The sequence below is a fragment of the Delphinapterus leucas genome, chromosome 14 (genome assembly GCF_059928025.1).
Source record: "Delphinapterus leucas isolate spDelLeu-1000000601 "Yukka" chromosome 14, BTC_Dleu_Yukka2, whole genome shotgun sequence".
NCBI classification, from domain to species: domain Eukaryota; kingdom Metazoa; phylum Chordata; class Mammalia; order Artiodactyla; family Monodontidae; genus Delphinapterus; species Delphinapterus leucas.
Genome location: NC_143142.1, coordinates 32,415,308 through 32,430,439, shown reverse-complemented (window position 1 = coordinate 32,430,439; position 15,132 = coordinate 32,415,308). Strand labels below are relative to the sequence as shown.

The window sequence follows — 15,132 nt, the reverse complement described above, 5'->3', positions numbered from 1 at the left end:
ACCTGAGGACACGACAAGGTAGAGCCCGGTCCAGCAAGCCTACTGGTTATCACTGTTTCACATCTCACCTACAAAGCACACACACACACACACACACACACACACACACACTTCACATATATACAAATAAGTCTGAGAATAATTAAAATAAAACCCTATTTCTGAAACAAAAAGCAATTACTTCTGAAACTTATCACACTCCATGTTCTACAAGTTTCATAACTTGAAAGAATCAAATTTATTTGTGAAGGCAAAAAAAAAATGGTAGTATTTCATTGTTAAATAACTTTACTTATTCTCTCATGTATTTTCTGTTTCTATCAATTAAATGGAGAATCTATCCTTCTCAGTGCAAAAAAAAAATTCCTCATTAATTCATACTTTGAATGAAAAGAGCAAGACGTATAATGTTATAATAAACTGAGATGTAAGTATTATTACCCCCCCAAAAAAAGAAAGGTAAAAATTGTATGGAGTAAGTGCCAAATAAAATCCCAACATTTTTTTCTCAAGATCCATCTTTCCAAGTAAGTGGTTCTCAAAGTGTGGTTTCCAGACCAGCAGCATCAGTTATCACCTGGACAATGCAAATTGTCAGGCCCCAATCCAATCCTACTGAATCAGAAACACTAAAGGATGGGGCCTAAGGGTCTCTGTGTAAACGAGTCCTCCAGATGCATCTGATGCAAGCTTAAGCTTGAGAACCAGTAATCTCAGGAACAACGTTCAAAACAATACTTCTACCACACTGAGGCTTCTGCACATGACAGAGTAACAACTATAAAACTGGACAAAATATATGAAGTGGTGATTTCAGACACTGGACAACAGGCAGCACAGAAATGTGATCCCTAAGTGCACCAAGATGAGCCCTGAATGTCAGCCTGGAGACCATTTCCTCCCAGCAGCACAGGGAGGAGAAACATAAAAAAGGAGTTGGGCTGTGCTGAGAAGACAAAGATTATAGTTCAGAGCTGAGGAAGCAGCTGGAAATTGGAGGACAAAGACTGGAGAAGACAGAGCTCCAAGAAGGGGACCCCAGAAGTCTAGATGGGCTACTCACAGGACCTTGGCCAAGGGCTGGACTGCACATGTGCAAGGTGAGACTTGGTGAAGCCAAGCAGAGAGCAGCTGATACAGAGCTGGGAGTGAGACAAAGACACTAGAGGACACACAGCACTGGGAGAGTAGAGAGACCAGAGTGGAGAGAGCTCAATAATACCATGAGAATTTGACCGAGACACCAAAAAGTCCATAGTGTCGGAGTCGAAACCATGTCCTACATAAGGGCTACTCTAGACCAGCCCTTAAAAAGGTTAAAATTAAGCCTCAACAAGATTAAGAAACCGCCAGTAATTAACTGGCTGATAAAACAAACTACCCTTTTTAAAGGAAGACAAATACTCCCAACTCTGTACATTGTATCATTCATAACGTCCAACATAGAATAAAAATTTATTAGACATGCAAATAACCATGTGAATGTGAGCCATACTCATTTTCTTTTTCAAAAGCAGTCAATAGAAAGAGACCCTGAGTTGACCCAGATGTTGTAGCTAGCAGACAACATCTATTTGTTGTTGGGACTTTAGCTATCAAAACAGGTTCAAGGGTTTAAAGGAAAAATGGTCTTGATGAGGAAACAGACAGGGAATCTGGACAGTGAAATGGAAACTATAAAAGAGAAACAAATGGAAATTCTACAACTGAAAAGCAAAATTTAAAAGTTTCTGGATGGGCTTAACAGACTGTAGCTGGCATGATAAAAAGCTGAGTGAACATGAAAACAGATTCATAGAAATTATTAATCTCAAGTATACACAATAAAAGAATTTTTTTTAAAAATGGGGGCTTTCCTGGTGGCGCAGTGGTTGAGAGTCCGCCTGCCGATGCAGGGGACACGGGTTCGTGCCCCGGTGCGGGAGGATCCCACATGCCGCGGAGCGGCTGGGCCCGTGAGCCATGGCCGCTGAGCCTGCGCGTCCGGAGCCTGTGCTCCGCAACGGGAGAGGCCACAACAGTGAGAGGCTCGAGTACCGCAAAAAAAAAAAAAAAAAAAAAAAAAGATTATAAAAAATGAAAAGAGCCCAAGTACTTATGAGATAATATCAACTGGTCTAACATACATGTATCAGTATTTGGGGTCCAGAAGGAGAGGTGAACATGGAGCATAAATAATGGCCAAACAAGACAAAAGTTGAAAGAATAATGTCAAAAAATCTCCCTATTTTGGTCCCAAATGCCAATTTATAAGCTTAAGAAGAACAGCAAAACCCAAGCAAAATAAATAGAAAGGAAAAAAAAAAACTAGGCAAATCATAGTCAAACTACTGAAAATGAAAGACAAAGGAAAACATCTTGAAAGCAGTCAGAGAAGCACAACAAATTACATACAGAAGAACCATGACAGGAGTGTCAGCCAACCTCTCATCAGAGACAGCAGAGGCACGGAGACAATGAAATGACACCGTCAAAGCACTGAGAGGAAAAACACTGTCAACCTAAGATTTTAAATTTTATAAAAATATCCTTCAAAAAGGAGTAAAATAAAGGAATTTTATTTTACTGAGAGAACTGAAAAAGTAATCACCTACGGATTTGCACTACAAGAAATACTGCAGGAAGTATTGGAGGCTGAAAGTAAATATTACCAGGTGGAACAACAATTTTGGGAAAAAAATGAACAAAGTAGGAAAACCCATTCTATCTGAGCTCTACACTTACCGTAACGCCACAGTCTTAAGACAGTGCTGTTCTGGCATAAGGATAGACAAATATATTTTTGGAACAGAATAGTGTACATATATTGACATATATATACAGTCAATTGCTCTTCAACAAGCACAAGGGCATTCAATAAGGCCAGTCTTTTCAACAAATGGTACTAGACCCACTGGATATCCACTTGTGAAAACAAAATGAACCCGCTGACAGCTACCTCACATCCCACGTACAAATTAGTCTGAAATGGATTATAGACCTAGACATAAAAGCTAAAACTATCAAACTCAGGAAGAAACTTAAGATAAAATCTTTATAATAGTAAGATAGTCAAGAATTTCTTAACATAAAAACAGCACTACCTATAAATGAATAAACTGACAAATTCAATTGTCATCATAATAAAAAACTCAAGTTATTCAAAATCATCATTAATAAAAAGGAAAACTAAGCGATGGACATTTGTAATACACTTACCTTAGAAAAGACTTAACAACCCAATAAATAATGGGTAAAAGACTTGAAGCTTCTTGGAAAAAAGAAGGTTCATGAATGGTCAACAAGCAGATTAAAAAATCCTCAACATCCTTATTCGTAAGAGAAACCAAAATGACCAGCTATTACACACCATAAATTAAATGACTGACGACGCCAATTACTGGCAAGGCTGTGGAGCTCCCAGAACATTCATACAATGTCAGTGGGGCGGTAAAGTTGTACAATCACTTTAGGAAATGGTTTACTAACGTTAAACTGTAAATCTAAATATGTGCCTACCCTGCGATGCCTGGAGATTCCACCCAAAACAGATGAAAATACAAAGCCGTGTGAACAAGTATTCCTTGCGGTTTCATTCAGAACAGCCAACAGCTGGCAACAACCTAAATGCCCAACCCCAGGTGAGTATCCATTCACAAACAAGTGTGGTATATGCATACAATGACCACCGTCACCAACAAAAAAGGATGAACTGTTGATTCACACATGAACATGCATCAGTCGAACAGACACCATGCTGGGCACAGACGACAGACTCGGGAGAGCGCACACTGTGTGTTTCCGTTGATGCGAAGCTTGACAACAGTCACAGAAAGGCCTGGCTGTCTCGGAGGGGGCGGGGAGCAGCTCTGACCACAAAGGAGCACAAAGGAACCTTCTGTGGCACTGGAAACGTTCCCAATCTTGATTGGGGTGGTCGTTATATAGGATATACATTTCTCAAACTCATCAAAATCCACACCTAAAATCTCTGCATTTTACTGTTTGTAAATTACATCTCAATAGAGCTATTAACATTTAAAATATTTCTACACTCAGCTGCTGTCAATACAGGGCTGGCTGTTCTGATCTGGTACTATATTTATTTATGGTGATATTTCAGCACTCTGGACACAGCCAAACTGCATGGGACTGCCAGTACCAGGCAACTAAGCAGTCTAGCTGTGAAAGGGCAAAACTGGCATCCTTTCCAGAATGACACCTGCTGCTTTGGATCTACCAGTAGACAGAAGTTTATGTTAAGTGTGCATAATGTAGTGAAGGAGAAAGAGAGAATTTTCTCAACCTTTAATATTTCAACCCTTTTCAAGGTCCTTCTCTTTTAATTTTGCAATGCAACTGTTTACGTTTCAAAAGCAAGGAAACCACCTCTAAACACAAACAAGGCAGGTCAAGCGCTCCAGCCAGATCCTGCGTACAGGAGAGCAAGGCCTTTCTATTTCAGCTACTGGACCCGAACCTGGGAATCCTACTGTGGACTTTAGGTCTAAAACTGAAACAGTAAAAAGATAATATCTTAAAAAAATGTTTCGAAAGCAGACAGACATGACTTGTTTATGTGCTCCATTCAACATCTTCCCCTTATGTTCATTAAGAAATGTTAAATTACTCTTTCCGAGGCTGTATGTAATTACCTACAATGAAAACAGCAGAAATTTGAAACACCCCTTCCTAATCCAATGATATGAGGCACTCTCCCCTACAAGGGCCATCTAAACTTGGAATATGTAACCAAATTCTGTATTCATATGTGTCTTTATGAAAGATATTTTCATATCTTTGGATCTTCATAACTTTGGAGGAAAATCGAATTTTAAGAATTCTAACCAGATGGTCATGTACTAAAGGAGAGTGGCACTTTAAGGATATTTACAAAGAGTCCTTTTGTAAAGCAAAGAATAATTTTGAAAACCAAATCATCTCCAGCACTGTATTTCATACATTTATGATTTTTCACATATTTGGGTTTGCATAAAGCTAAGTAAATATACAGAGCCTTCTTGCTCAGATTTTGATAAACTGGAAAACAAAGGTCAGAAAATCAAATTGGCCACTGTCTCAAGTTCTTATCCCTAAACAGACACTGATGCTTCCTGATGGTATTACCACTATACGCATTAGTTATCAAATGGTTGGTAAAATAACTTGGACACTTAAGCACTAGATCAGCATATAAAAAACCAAAGGCGAATCCTTCGTGTAAACCCAGAGCTGGCCATCTTCTGGACTGGCACTGTCCTTCTGGCTTTGCCTCATCATTTACCATCCAGAACCCACACCAGGGACTTTCCCCAGACTCCGGAGCTTGGCCACTCTGCCCCCGTCATCCTGCCGCCCTCAAGACTCCTGGCACCTTGGCTCACACACTGTCACACCTCGAAAACCATCAGCTGAGTAAGATGCACGACGGTAATTATCACTCCTTGCTGCCCCTTTGGGCAGCTGGAAAATAAGCAGTTATTTATCTGTCGAGGAACAGGGGAGCTAAATTTAATGCTCAATCACAACAATTTTATTAGCCTAAGTGATTATTATACTTGTTTGCTCCTGCTATATGGTTTTAAAATTTTTAATTTCCATTTTAACAGCCTTACCGGATATGTGTATTTTATTGTCAGAGGCCTCAAATCTATTTTTAAAGGCTTATGGTGAATGAATTATAAGCACTTATAGGTATGATGTGAACTTATTTAGAAAGAGGCTCTACTGCACCTGAACCTGTCTACCTTTAAATGAATACATTTTCAGTTAACTAGACTTAGATTTAAATTTCATTCTAGAAAGAAGAACTGAGTTTTCATATATTATTTCAATAGCCATTACTCATAACTAGTGGTGCTAATAAGACCACAGTAAATCTTGCTTCCAATGGTGCAGAGCTCTGCTGTGGATCGGGTGGGGGACACAGGAATAGCACTGAGGACAGAGATCTGTTCGGGGAAGGACAAGAATGCTCGTATCGCGCCTTCAAAACACTCCACGGTCTAAGAGCAGGCATGTCTGGTAAGGCAAAGGGATTCACTTTTGTTGTGTGCCTACATATTCCAGGCATGGTTGTAAAATATATATATATTCTCATTTAGTGACCACTATACATTGTTTTCATAGATGATGAAAAGGAACCTTTTAGGAGGTTTGCAGAGATCAGACAGCCAGTAAACGGCAAAGCCAGATTTAAGCTGAGAACAGCTTACTGAGACAACCATCCAAGAATAAAAATTGTGAGGCTATTTGGGAACAGTCTATCTAAGAGTCTATTGTAGCAGAGGTAAATTACATTTTTAAAATATAAAAAGGCATTTTCTGCCATTTGCAGTGACACGGATAGACGTAGAGCTTGTTATACAAGAGTGAAGTTAAGTCAGAAAGAGAAAGGCAAATATCGTATAATACTGCTTATATGTGGAATCTAGAAAAGTGGTACAGATGAACTTATCTGCAAAGCAGAAACAGAGTCACAGATGTAGAAAGCAAACTTATGGTTAACAAGGGGGGAAAAGGGGGTGGGATGAATTGGGAGATTGGGATTGACATATACACACTACTATGTATAAAACAGATAACTAATGAGAACCTTCTGTATAGCACAGGGAACTCTACTCAAATGCTCTGTGGTGACCTAAATGGGAAGGAAATCTAAAAAAGAGCGGATATATGTATACGCATAACTGATTCACTTTGCTGTAGGGCAGAAACTAACACAACATTGTAAGGCAACTATACTCCAATAAAAGTTAATTTAAAAGTATAAAGAGGCATTTTCATAACGAAACAAAGCAACATGGAATAACACGGGACTGCCGTCCAGAACTACCTATACTTTCACACATTAAACATTAATTCCATGTTGAGCCAATCTGCTTATGTGTCTATCCAGACAAGAACTGACATGGAGGGACCATGAAGGAAAAGAATTGCAATAAAAAAGTGAATATACCTTTTTTTTTTTTTTGGAGTATAATTGCTTTACAGTGCTGTGTTAGTTTCTGCCGCACAGTGAAGTGAATCAGCCATATGCACACACACATCCCCTCTCTCGGACCTCCCCCCGCCATCCCACCCATCTAGGTCTTCACAGAGCACAGAGCTGAGCTCCCTGTGTTTTACAGCAGGTTCCCACTTAGTTATCTATTTTACGCATGGTAGTGTATATATGTCAATCTTACTCTCTCAATTCGTCCCACCCTCTCCTTCCCTCCCTGTGTCCACATGTCAGTTCTCTATGTCTGCACCTCTATTCCCGCCCGGGAAATATGTTCATCTGTACCACTTTTCTAGGTTCCACATATATGTGTTAATATATGATATTTGTCTTTCTCTTTCTGACTTACTGCACTCTGTATGACAGACTCTAGGTCCATCCACATCTCTACAAATGACCCAATTTCGTTCCTTTTTATGGTTGAGTAATTATACTTTAAAAAACTAACCTTGCTTCATATTAGCTCTGTTTGACATAGATACACAGGGGTTAAGAAATGTGCCCGGCATTTCCAAGTCACTGATCGTGATTTGAAAACCCTGACTCCCCTGAGCTACTGCTCCGTAGTTGGAACTGCTGCCCCTACATTCCTTCCCACTCTTGGAAAATTAGCTCCGTTCCCTTCCCTGCTAACTGCCCTCAAAGCTCATCTGCTTTTTCACAAATACAACTGCTTCATCTTTCATCTAGTCCATTCCTATAATAAGTATTATCGAAAAAGACTTTTAATCATTAAACTGGAAAATCAAGAGTTTCGCTATAGCTATTCTAAAATTCTTTCTTTTTCAAGGCCACTGCCCAATTCATCATATTTCTTGGGCAGTGGTTTTCAAAATTTAGAAATGAGCAAAATACCAACTTTTCCCTGCCCCTGCCAGGACCTGAATTTGGGGCTGGGGGAGTGGATGTCAGGAATAATGCCTGGAAATCACTTTTTTTTAACTACACATCCTAGATTATTCTGCTGAAGATGGTTTTTGGATAAAAATTTTTGAAATGCCTCTTTAGTGCGTCGCCATGGCAACAAGTTGTTAATCAACTGAAGTTGCCATCAAACTCACAATTATAGCCAAAGCAATCATAATAACTTATTTTTTTTAAGTGATAGACTTTTAAAGAAAATTTTGTAAGACAATGAGTCCAAGAGAAACGTGGTTGAGGGCATAATGCAGAGGACATTCAACTCCAAATGTTTCCATTTGTGATAAATACGTCTATTTAAGTTTCCACTTCTCTATTTCTATGGTTACTGTTTTAACAAATACAATTAGTTTTTCCCATAAGATATGTTTTTCCCACAGGATTCTTGCAAGAAATAAAAATGCCAAATTTCTAACAGTACCCCCAGGGCTTTAATCCTTGTTAACAGATCTTTAAATATTTCATCAGAGTTGTGCATTAAACAGCCACATTCGGGGCTCCAAGGCCACAGATCTGTGGGTAATGTCTCAGGAAGAAAAACCTCCTTCATAAGCTGTGTGAGGACAAACTATCTCAAAATCAGTTTATGGTTATAACTAACATAAATCTTTTCAAAAGCTCTGCTGTAAGATCTGTAGCACCAAGGCGGTGCTGGCTGCAGGTTCCCTGTTAATGTAAAGGCCGTTCCCCGTGCTCCCTCCCCAGGCTGCCACCGTTCCCCCGACTTGGGGCACCGGCCTTCGCAGTGGACACTGTTTCAGCACGTGCCCTTTAGTCGTCCTCAGGTGATGGATTTCCACTTTGGATCCTATATCAAATTATCAAGGATTTTCTATTAAATCACACACTACAGGCTATCTACTAGATATTTTGGGTCCAGTTCCAGACCACAGCAATAAAGCGAATACTGCAAAAAAATGTCACACCAATATTTTGGTTTCCCAGTGCATGTAAAACTTATGTTTTGAGGCTTCCGGGAAGATGGCGGAAGAGTGAGACGCGGAGATCACCTTCCTCCCCACAGACACACCAGAAATACATCTACACGTGAAACAACTCCTACAGAACAACTACTGAACGCTGGCAGAAGACCTCAGACCTCCCAAAAGGCAAGAAACCCCCCACGTACCTCGGTAGGGCAAAAGAAAAAAGAATAAACAGAGACAAAAGGATAGGGACGGGACCTGCACCAGTGGGAGGGAGCTGTGAAGCAGGAAAACTTTCCACACGCTAGGAAGCCCCTTCGCGGGCGGAGACTGCGGGTGGCAGAGGGTAAAAGCTTCGGGGCTGCAGAGGACAGCTTAGCAACAGGAGTGCGGAGAGCAAAGCGGAGAGATTCCCGCACAGAGGATCAGAGCCGACGGACACTCACCAGCTCGAGAGGCTTGTCTGCTCACCTGCCGGGGCGGGCGGGGCTGGGAGCTGAGGCTCGGGCTTTGGTCGGAGCGCAGGGAGAGGGCTGGGGTTGGCGGCGTGAACACAGCCTGCAGGGGGTTAGTGCGCCACGGCTGGCCGGGAGGGAGTCCGGGGAAAAGTCTGCACCTGCCGAAGAGGCAAGAGACTTCTTCTTCCCTCTTTGTTTCCTGGTGCGCGAGGAGAGGGGATTAAGAGTGCTGCTTAAAGGAGCTCCAGAGACGGGCTTGAGCCGCGGCTAAAAGCGCGGACCCCAGAGACGGGCATGAGACGCTAAGGCTGTTGCTGCCGCCACCAAGAAGCCTCTGTGCGAGCACAGGTCACTATCCACACCCCCCTTCCGGGGAGCCTGTGCAGCCCGCCACTGCCAGGGTCCCGGGATCCTGGGTCAACTCCTCCGGGAGAACGCACGGTGCCTCAGGCTGCTGCAACGTCACGCCGGCCTCTGCCGCCGCAGGCCCGCCCAGCACTACGTGCCCCTCCCTCCCCCCCTCCCCCCCCCCCCCCCCGGCCTGAGTAAACCAGAGCCCCTGAATCAGCGGCTCCTTTAACCCCGTCCTGTCTGAGCGAAGAACAGACGCCCTCCGGCGACCTACACGCAGAGGCGGGGCCAAATCCAAAGCTGAGCCCCTGGGAGCTGTGAGAACAAAGAAGAGAAAGGGAAATCTCTCCCAGCAGCTTCAGGAGCAACGGATTAAAGCTCCACAATCAACTTGATGTACCTGCATCTGTGGAATACCTGAATAGACAAGGAATCATCCCAAATTAACGAGGTGGACTTTGAGAGCAAGATTTATGATTTTTTTCCCCTTTTCCTTTTTGTGAGTGTGTATGTGTATGCTTCTGTGTGACATTTTGTCTGTATAGCTTTGCTTCCACCATTTGTCCTACGGTTCTATCCGTCCATTTTTTAAAAATTTTTTTTCTTAATAATTATATTTTATTTTAAAAACTTTATTTTACTTTATCTTCTTTCTTTTCTTTCTTTCTTTCTTTCTTTCTTTCTTTCTTTCTTCTTTCTTTCTTTCTTTCTTTCTTTCTTTCCTTCCTTCCTTCCTTCCCTCCTTTAGACAACGAATCATCCCAAATTGAGGAGGTGGACTTTGAGAACAAGATTTATGATTTTTTTCCCCTTTTCCTTTTTGTGAGTGTGTATGTGTATGCTTCTGTGTGACATTTTGTCTGTATAGCTTTGCTTCCACCATTTGTCCTACGGTTCTATCCGTCCATTTTTTAAAAATTTTTTTTCTTAATATATTTTATTTTAAAAACTTTATTTTACTTTATCTTCTTTCTTTTCTTTCTTTCTTTCTTTCCTTCCTTCCTTCCCTCCTTTAGACAACGAATCATCCCAAATTGAGGAGGTGGACTTTGAGAGCAAGATTTATGATTTTTTCCCCTTTTCCTCTTTTTGTGAGTGTGTATGTGTATGCTTCTGTGTGAGATTGTCTGTATAGCTTTGCTTCCACCATTTGTCCTAGGGTTCTATCCATCCGTTTTTTTTTTCTTAATAATTATTTTTTTATTTTAATAACTTTATTATATTTTATCTTACTTTATTTTATTTAACTTTATCTCCTTTTTTTCCTTCCGTCCCTCCTTCCTTCCTTCCTCCCTCCCTCCCTCCCGCCTTTCTTTCTTTCTTTCTTTCTCTCTTTCTACTTCTACTAATTCTTTCTTTCTACTTTTACCCCCTTTTATTCTGAGCCATGTGGATGAAAGGCTCTTGGTGCAGCAGCCAGGAGTCAGTGCTGTGCCTCTGAGGAGAGAGAGCCAACTTCAGGGCACTGGTCCACTAGAGACCTCCCAGCTCCACATAATATCAAATGGCGAAAATCTCCCAGAGATCTCCATCTCAACACCAGCACCCAGCTTCACTCAACGACCAGCAAGCTGCAGTGCTGGACATCCTATGCCAAACAACTAGCAAGACAGGAACATAACCCCACCCATTAGCAGAGAGGCTGCCTAAAATCATAATAAGTCCACAGACACCCCAAAACACACCACTGGACGCAGTCCTGCCCACCAGAAAGACAAGATCCAGCCTCATCCACCAGAACACAGGCACTAGTCCCCTCCACCAGGAAGCCTACACAACCCACTGAACCAGCCTTAGCCACTGGGGACAGACACCAAAAACAACAGGAACTACGAACCTGCAGGCTGCCAAAAGGAGACCCCAAACACAGTAAGACAGGCAAAATGAGAAGACAGAAAAACACACAGCAGATGAAGGAGCAAGATAAAAACCCACCAGACCTAACAAATGAAGAGGAAATAGGCAGTCTACCTGAAAAATAATTCAGAATAATGATAGTAAAGATGATCCAAAATCTTGGAAATAGAGTAGACTAAATGCAAGAAACATTTAACAAGGACCTAGAAGAACTAAAGATGAAACAAACAATGATGAACAACACAATAAATGAAATGAAAAATACTCTAGATGGGATCAATTGCAGAGTAACTCAGGCAGAAGAACGGATAAGTGACCTGGAAGATAAAATAGTGGAAATAACTACTGCAGAGCATAATAAAGAAAAAAGAATGAAAAGAACTGAGGACAGTCTCAGAGACCTCTGGGACAACATCAAACGCACCAACATTCAAATTATAGGGGTTCCAGAAGAAGAAGAGAAAAAGAAAGGGACTGAGAAAATATTTGAAGAGATTATAGTTGAAAACTTCCCTAATATGGGAAAGGAAATAGTTAATCAAGTCCAGGAAGCACAGAGAGTCCCATACAGGATAAATCCAAGGAGAAATATGCCAAGACACATATTAATCAAACTGTCAAAAATTAAATACCTTAAATGTCTTATCGATATGTATGTTCCTATTCCCATTTTCTTAATTGTTTTGGGTTCATTATTGTAGGTCTTTTCCTTCTCTTGTGTTTCTTGCCTAGAGAAGTTCCTTTAGCAGTTGTTGTAAGCCTGGTTTGGTGGTGCTGAACTCTCTCAGCTTTTGCTTGTCTGTAAAAGTTTTAATTTCTCCATCAAATCTGAATGAGATCCTTGCTGGGTAGAGTAATCTTGGTTGCAGGTTTTTCTCCTTCATCACTTTAAATGTGTCCTGCCAGTCCCTTCTGGCTTGCAGAGTTTCTGCTGAAAGATCAGCTGTTAACCTTATGGGGATTCCCTTGTGTGTTATTTGTTGTTTTTCCCTTGCTGCTTTTAATATGTTTTCTTTGTATTTAATTTTCCCCTTTTATGGCTGTTAGTATTTGCCTTATGTATTGAGGTGCTCCTATGTTGGGTGCCTAAATATTTACAATTGTTATATCTTCTTCTTGGATCGATCCCTTGATCATTATGTAGCGTCCTTCTTTGTCTCTTCTAATAGTCTTTATTTTTAAGTCTATTTTGTCTGATATGAGAATTGCTACTCCAGCTTTCTTTTGGTTTCCATTTGCATGAAATATCTTTTTCCATCCCCTCACTTTGAGTCTGTATGTGTCTCTAGGTCTGAAGTGGGTCTCTTGTAGACAGCAAATATATGGGTCTTGTTTTTGTACCCATTCAGCCAATCTGTGTCTTTTGGTGGGAGCATTTAGTCCATTTCCATTTAAGACAAGGTTGCCCACTCTCACCACTCTTATTCAATATAGTTTTGGAAGTTTTAGCCACAGCAATCAGCGAAGAAAAGGAAATAAAAGGAATCCAAATCGGAAATGAAGAAGTAAAGCTGTCACTGTTTGCAGATGACATGATACTATACATAGAGAATCCTAAAGATGCTACCAGAAAACTACTAGAGCTATTCAATGAATTTGGTAAAGTAGCAGGATACAAAATTTATGCACAGAAATCTCTGGCATTCCTATACACTAATAATGAAAAATCTGAAAGTGAAATCAAGAAAACACTCCCATTTACCACTGCAACAAAAAGAATAAAATATCTAAGAATAAACCTACCTAAGGAGACAAAAGACCTGTATGCAGAAAATTATAAGACACTGATGAAAGAAATTAAAGATGATACAAACAGATGGAGAGATATACCATGTTCTTGGATTGGAAGAATCAACATTGCGAAAATGACTCTACTACGCAAAGCAATCTACAGATTCAATGCAATCCCCATCAAATTACCACTGGCAGTTTTCACAGAACTAGAACACAAAAGTTCACAATTTGTATGGAAACACACAAGATCCCGAATAGCCAAAGCAATCTTGAGAACAAAAAACGGAGCTGGAGGAATCAGGCTCCCTGACTTTAGACTATACTACAAAGCTATAGTAATCAAGACAGTATGGTACTGGCACAAAAACAGAAAGATAGATCAGTGGAACAGGATAGAAAGCCCAGAGATAAACCCACGCACATATGGTCACCTTATCTTTGATAAAGAGGCAGGAATGTACAGTGGAGAAAAGACAGCCTCTTCAATAAGTGGTGCTGGGAAAACTGGACAGGTACATGTAAAAGTATGAGATTAGATCATTCCCTAACACCATACACAAAAATAAGCTCAAAATGGATTAAAGACCTAAATGTAAGGCCAGAAACTATCAAACTCTTAGAGGAAAACATAGGCAGGACACTCTATGACATAAATCACAGCAAGATCCTTTTTGACCCACCTCCTAGAGAAATGGAAATAAAAACAAAAATAAACAAATGGGACCTAATGAAACTTCAAAGCTTTTGCACAGCAAAGGAAACCATAAACAAGACCAAAAGACAACCCTCAGAATGGGAGAAAATATTTGCAAATGAAGCAACTGACAAAGGATTAATCTCCAAAATTTATATGCAGCTCAATAAGTAAAAAACAAACAACCCAATCCAAAAATGGGCAGAAGACCTAAATAGACATTTCTCCAAAGAAAATATACAGACTGCCAACAAACACATGAAAGAATGCTCAACATCATTAATCATTAGAGAAATGCAAATCAAAACTACAATGAGATATCATCTCACACCAGTCAGAATGGCCATCATCAAAAAATCTAGAAACAATAAATGCTGGAGAGGGTGTGGAGAAAAGGGAACCCTCTTGCACTGCTGGTGGGAATGTAAATTGATACAGCCACTGTGCAGAACAGTATGGAGGTTCCTTAAAAAACTACAAATAGAACTACCATATGACCCAGCAATCCCACTACTGTGCATATTCCCTGAGAAAACCAAAATTCAAAAAGAGTCATGTACCAAAATGTTCATTGCAGCTCTATTTACAATAGCCCAGAGACGGAAACAACCTAAGTGTCCATCATCAGATGAATGGATAAAGAAGATGTGGCACATATATACAATGGAATATTACTCAGCCATAAAAAGAAATGAAATTGAGCTATTTGTAATGAGGTGGATAGACCTAGAGTCTGTCATACAGAGTGAAGTAAGTCAGAAAGAGAAAGACAAATACTGTATGCTAACAGATATATATGGAATTTAAGAAAAAAAATGTCATGAAGAACCTAGGGGTAAGACAGGAATAAAGACACAGACCTACTAGAGAATGAACTTGAGGATATGGGGAGGGGGAACGGTAAGCTGTGACAAAGCGAGAGAGAAGCATGGACATATATACACTACCCATCATAAGTTAGATAGCTAGTGGGAAGCAGCCGCATAGCACAGGGAGATCAGCTCGGTGCTTTGTGACTGCCTGGAGGGGTGGGATAGGGAGGGTGGGAGGGAGGGAGACGCAAGAGGGAAGAGATATGGGAACATATGTATATGTATAACTGATTCACTTTGTTATAAAGCAGAAACTAACACACCATTGTAAAGCAATTATACTCCAATAAAGATGTAAAATATATATATATACACATATGATAATAATAATTCCTCA

At 40.5% G+C, this 15,132-nt stretch overlaps 1 protein-coding gene across 1 annotated transcript in view; it reads right to left on the bottom strand.

The window, feature by feature from the left end:
* Window positions 1-15,132, bottom strand: part of L3MBTL4 (L3MBTL histone methyl-lysine binding protein 4) — a 303,558-nt gene that overhangs the window by 169,257 nt on the left and 119,169 nt on the right. The window lies entirely within an intron of this gene.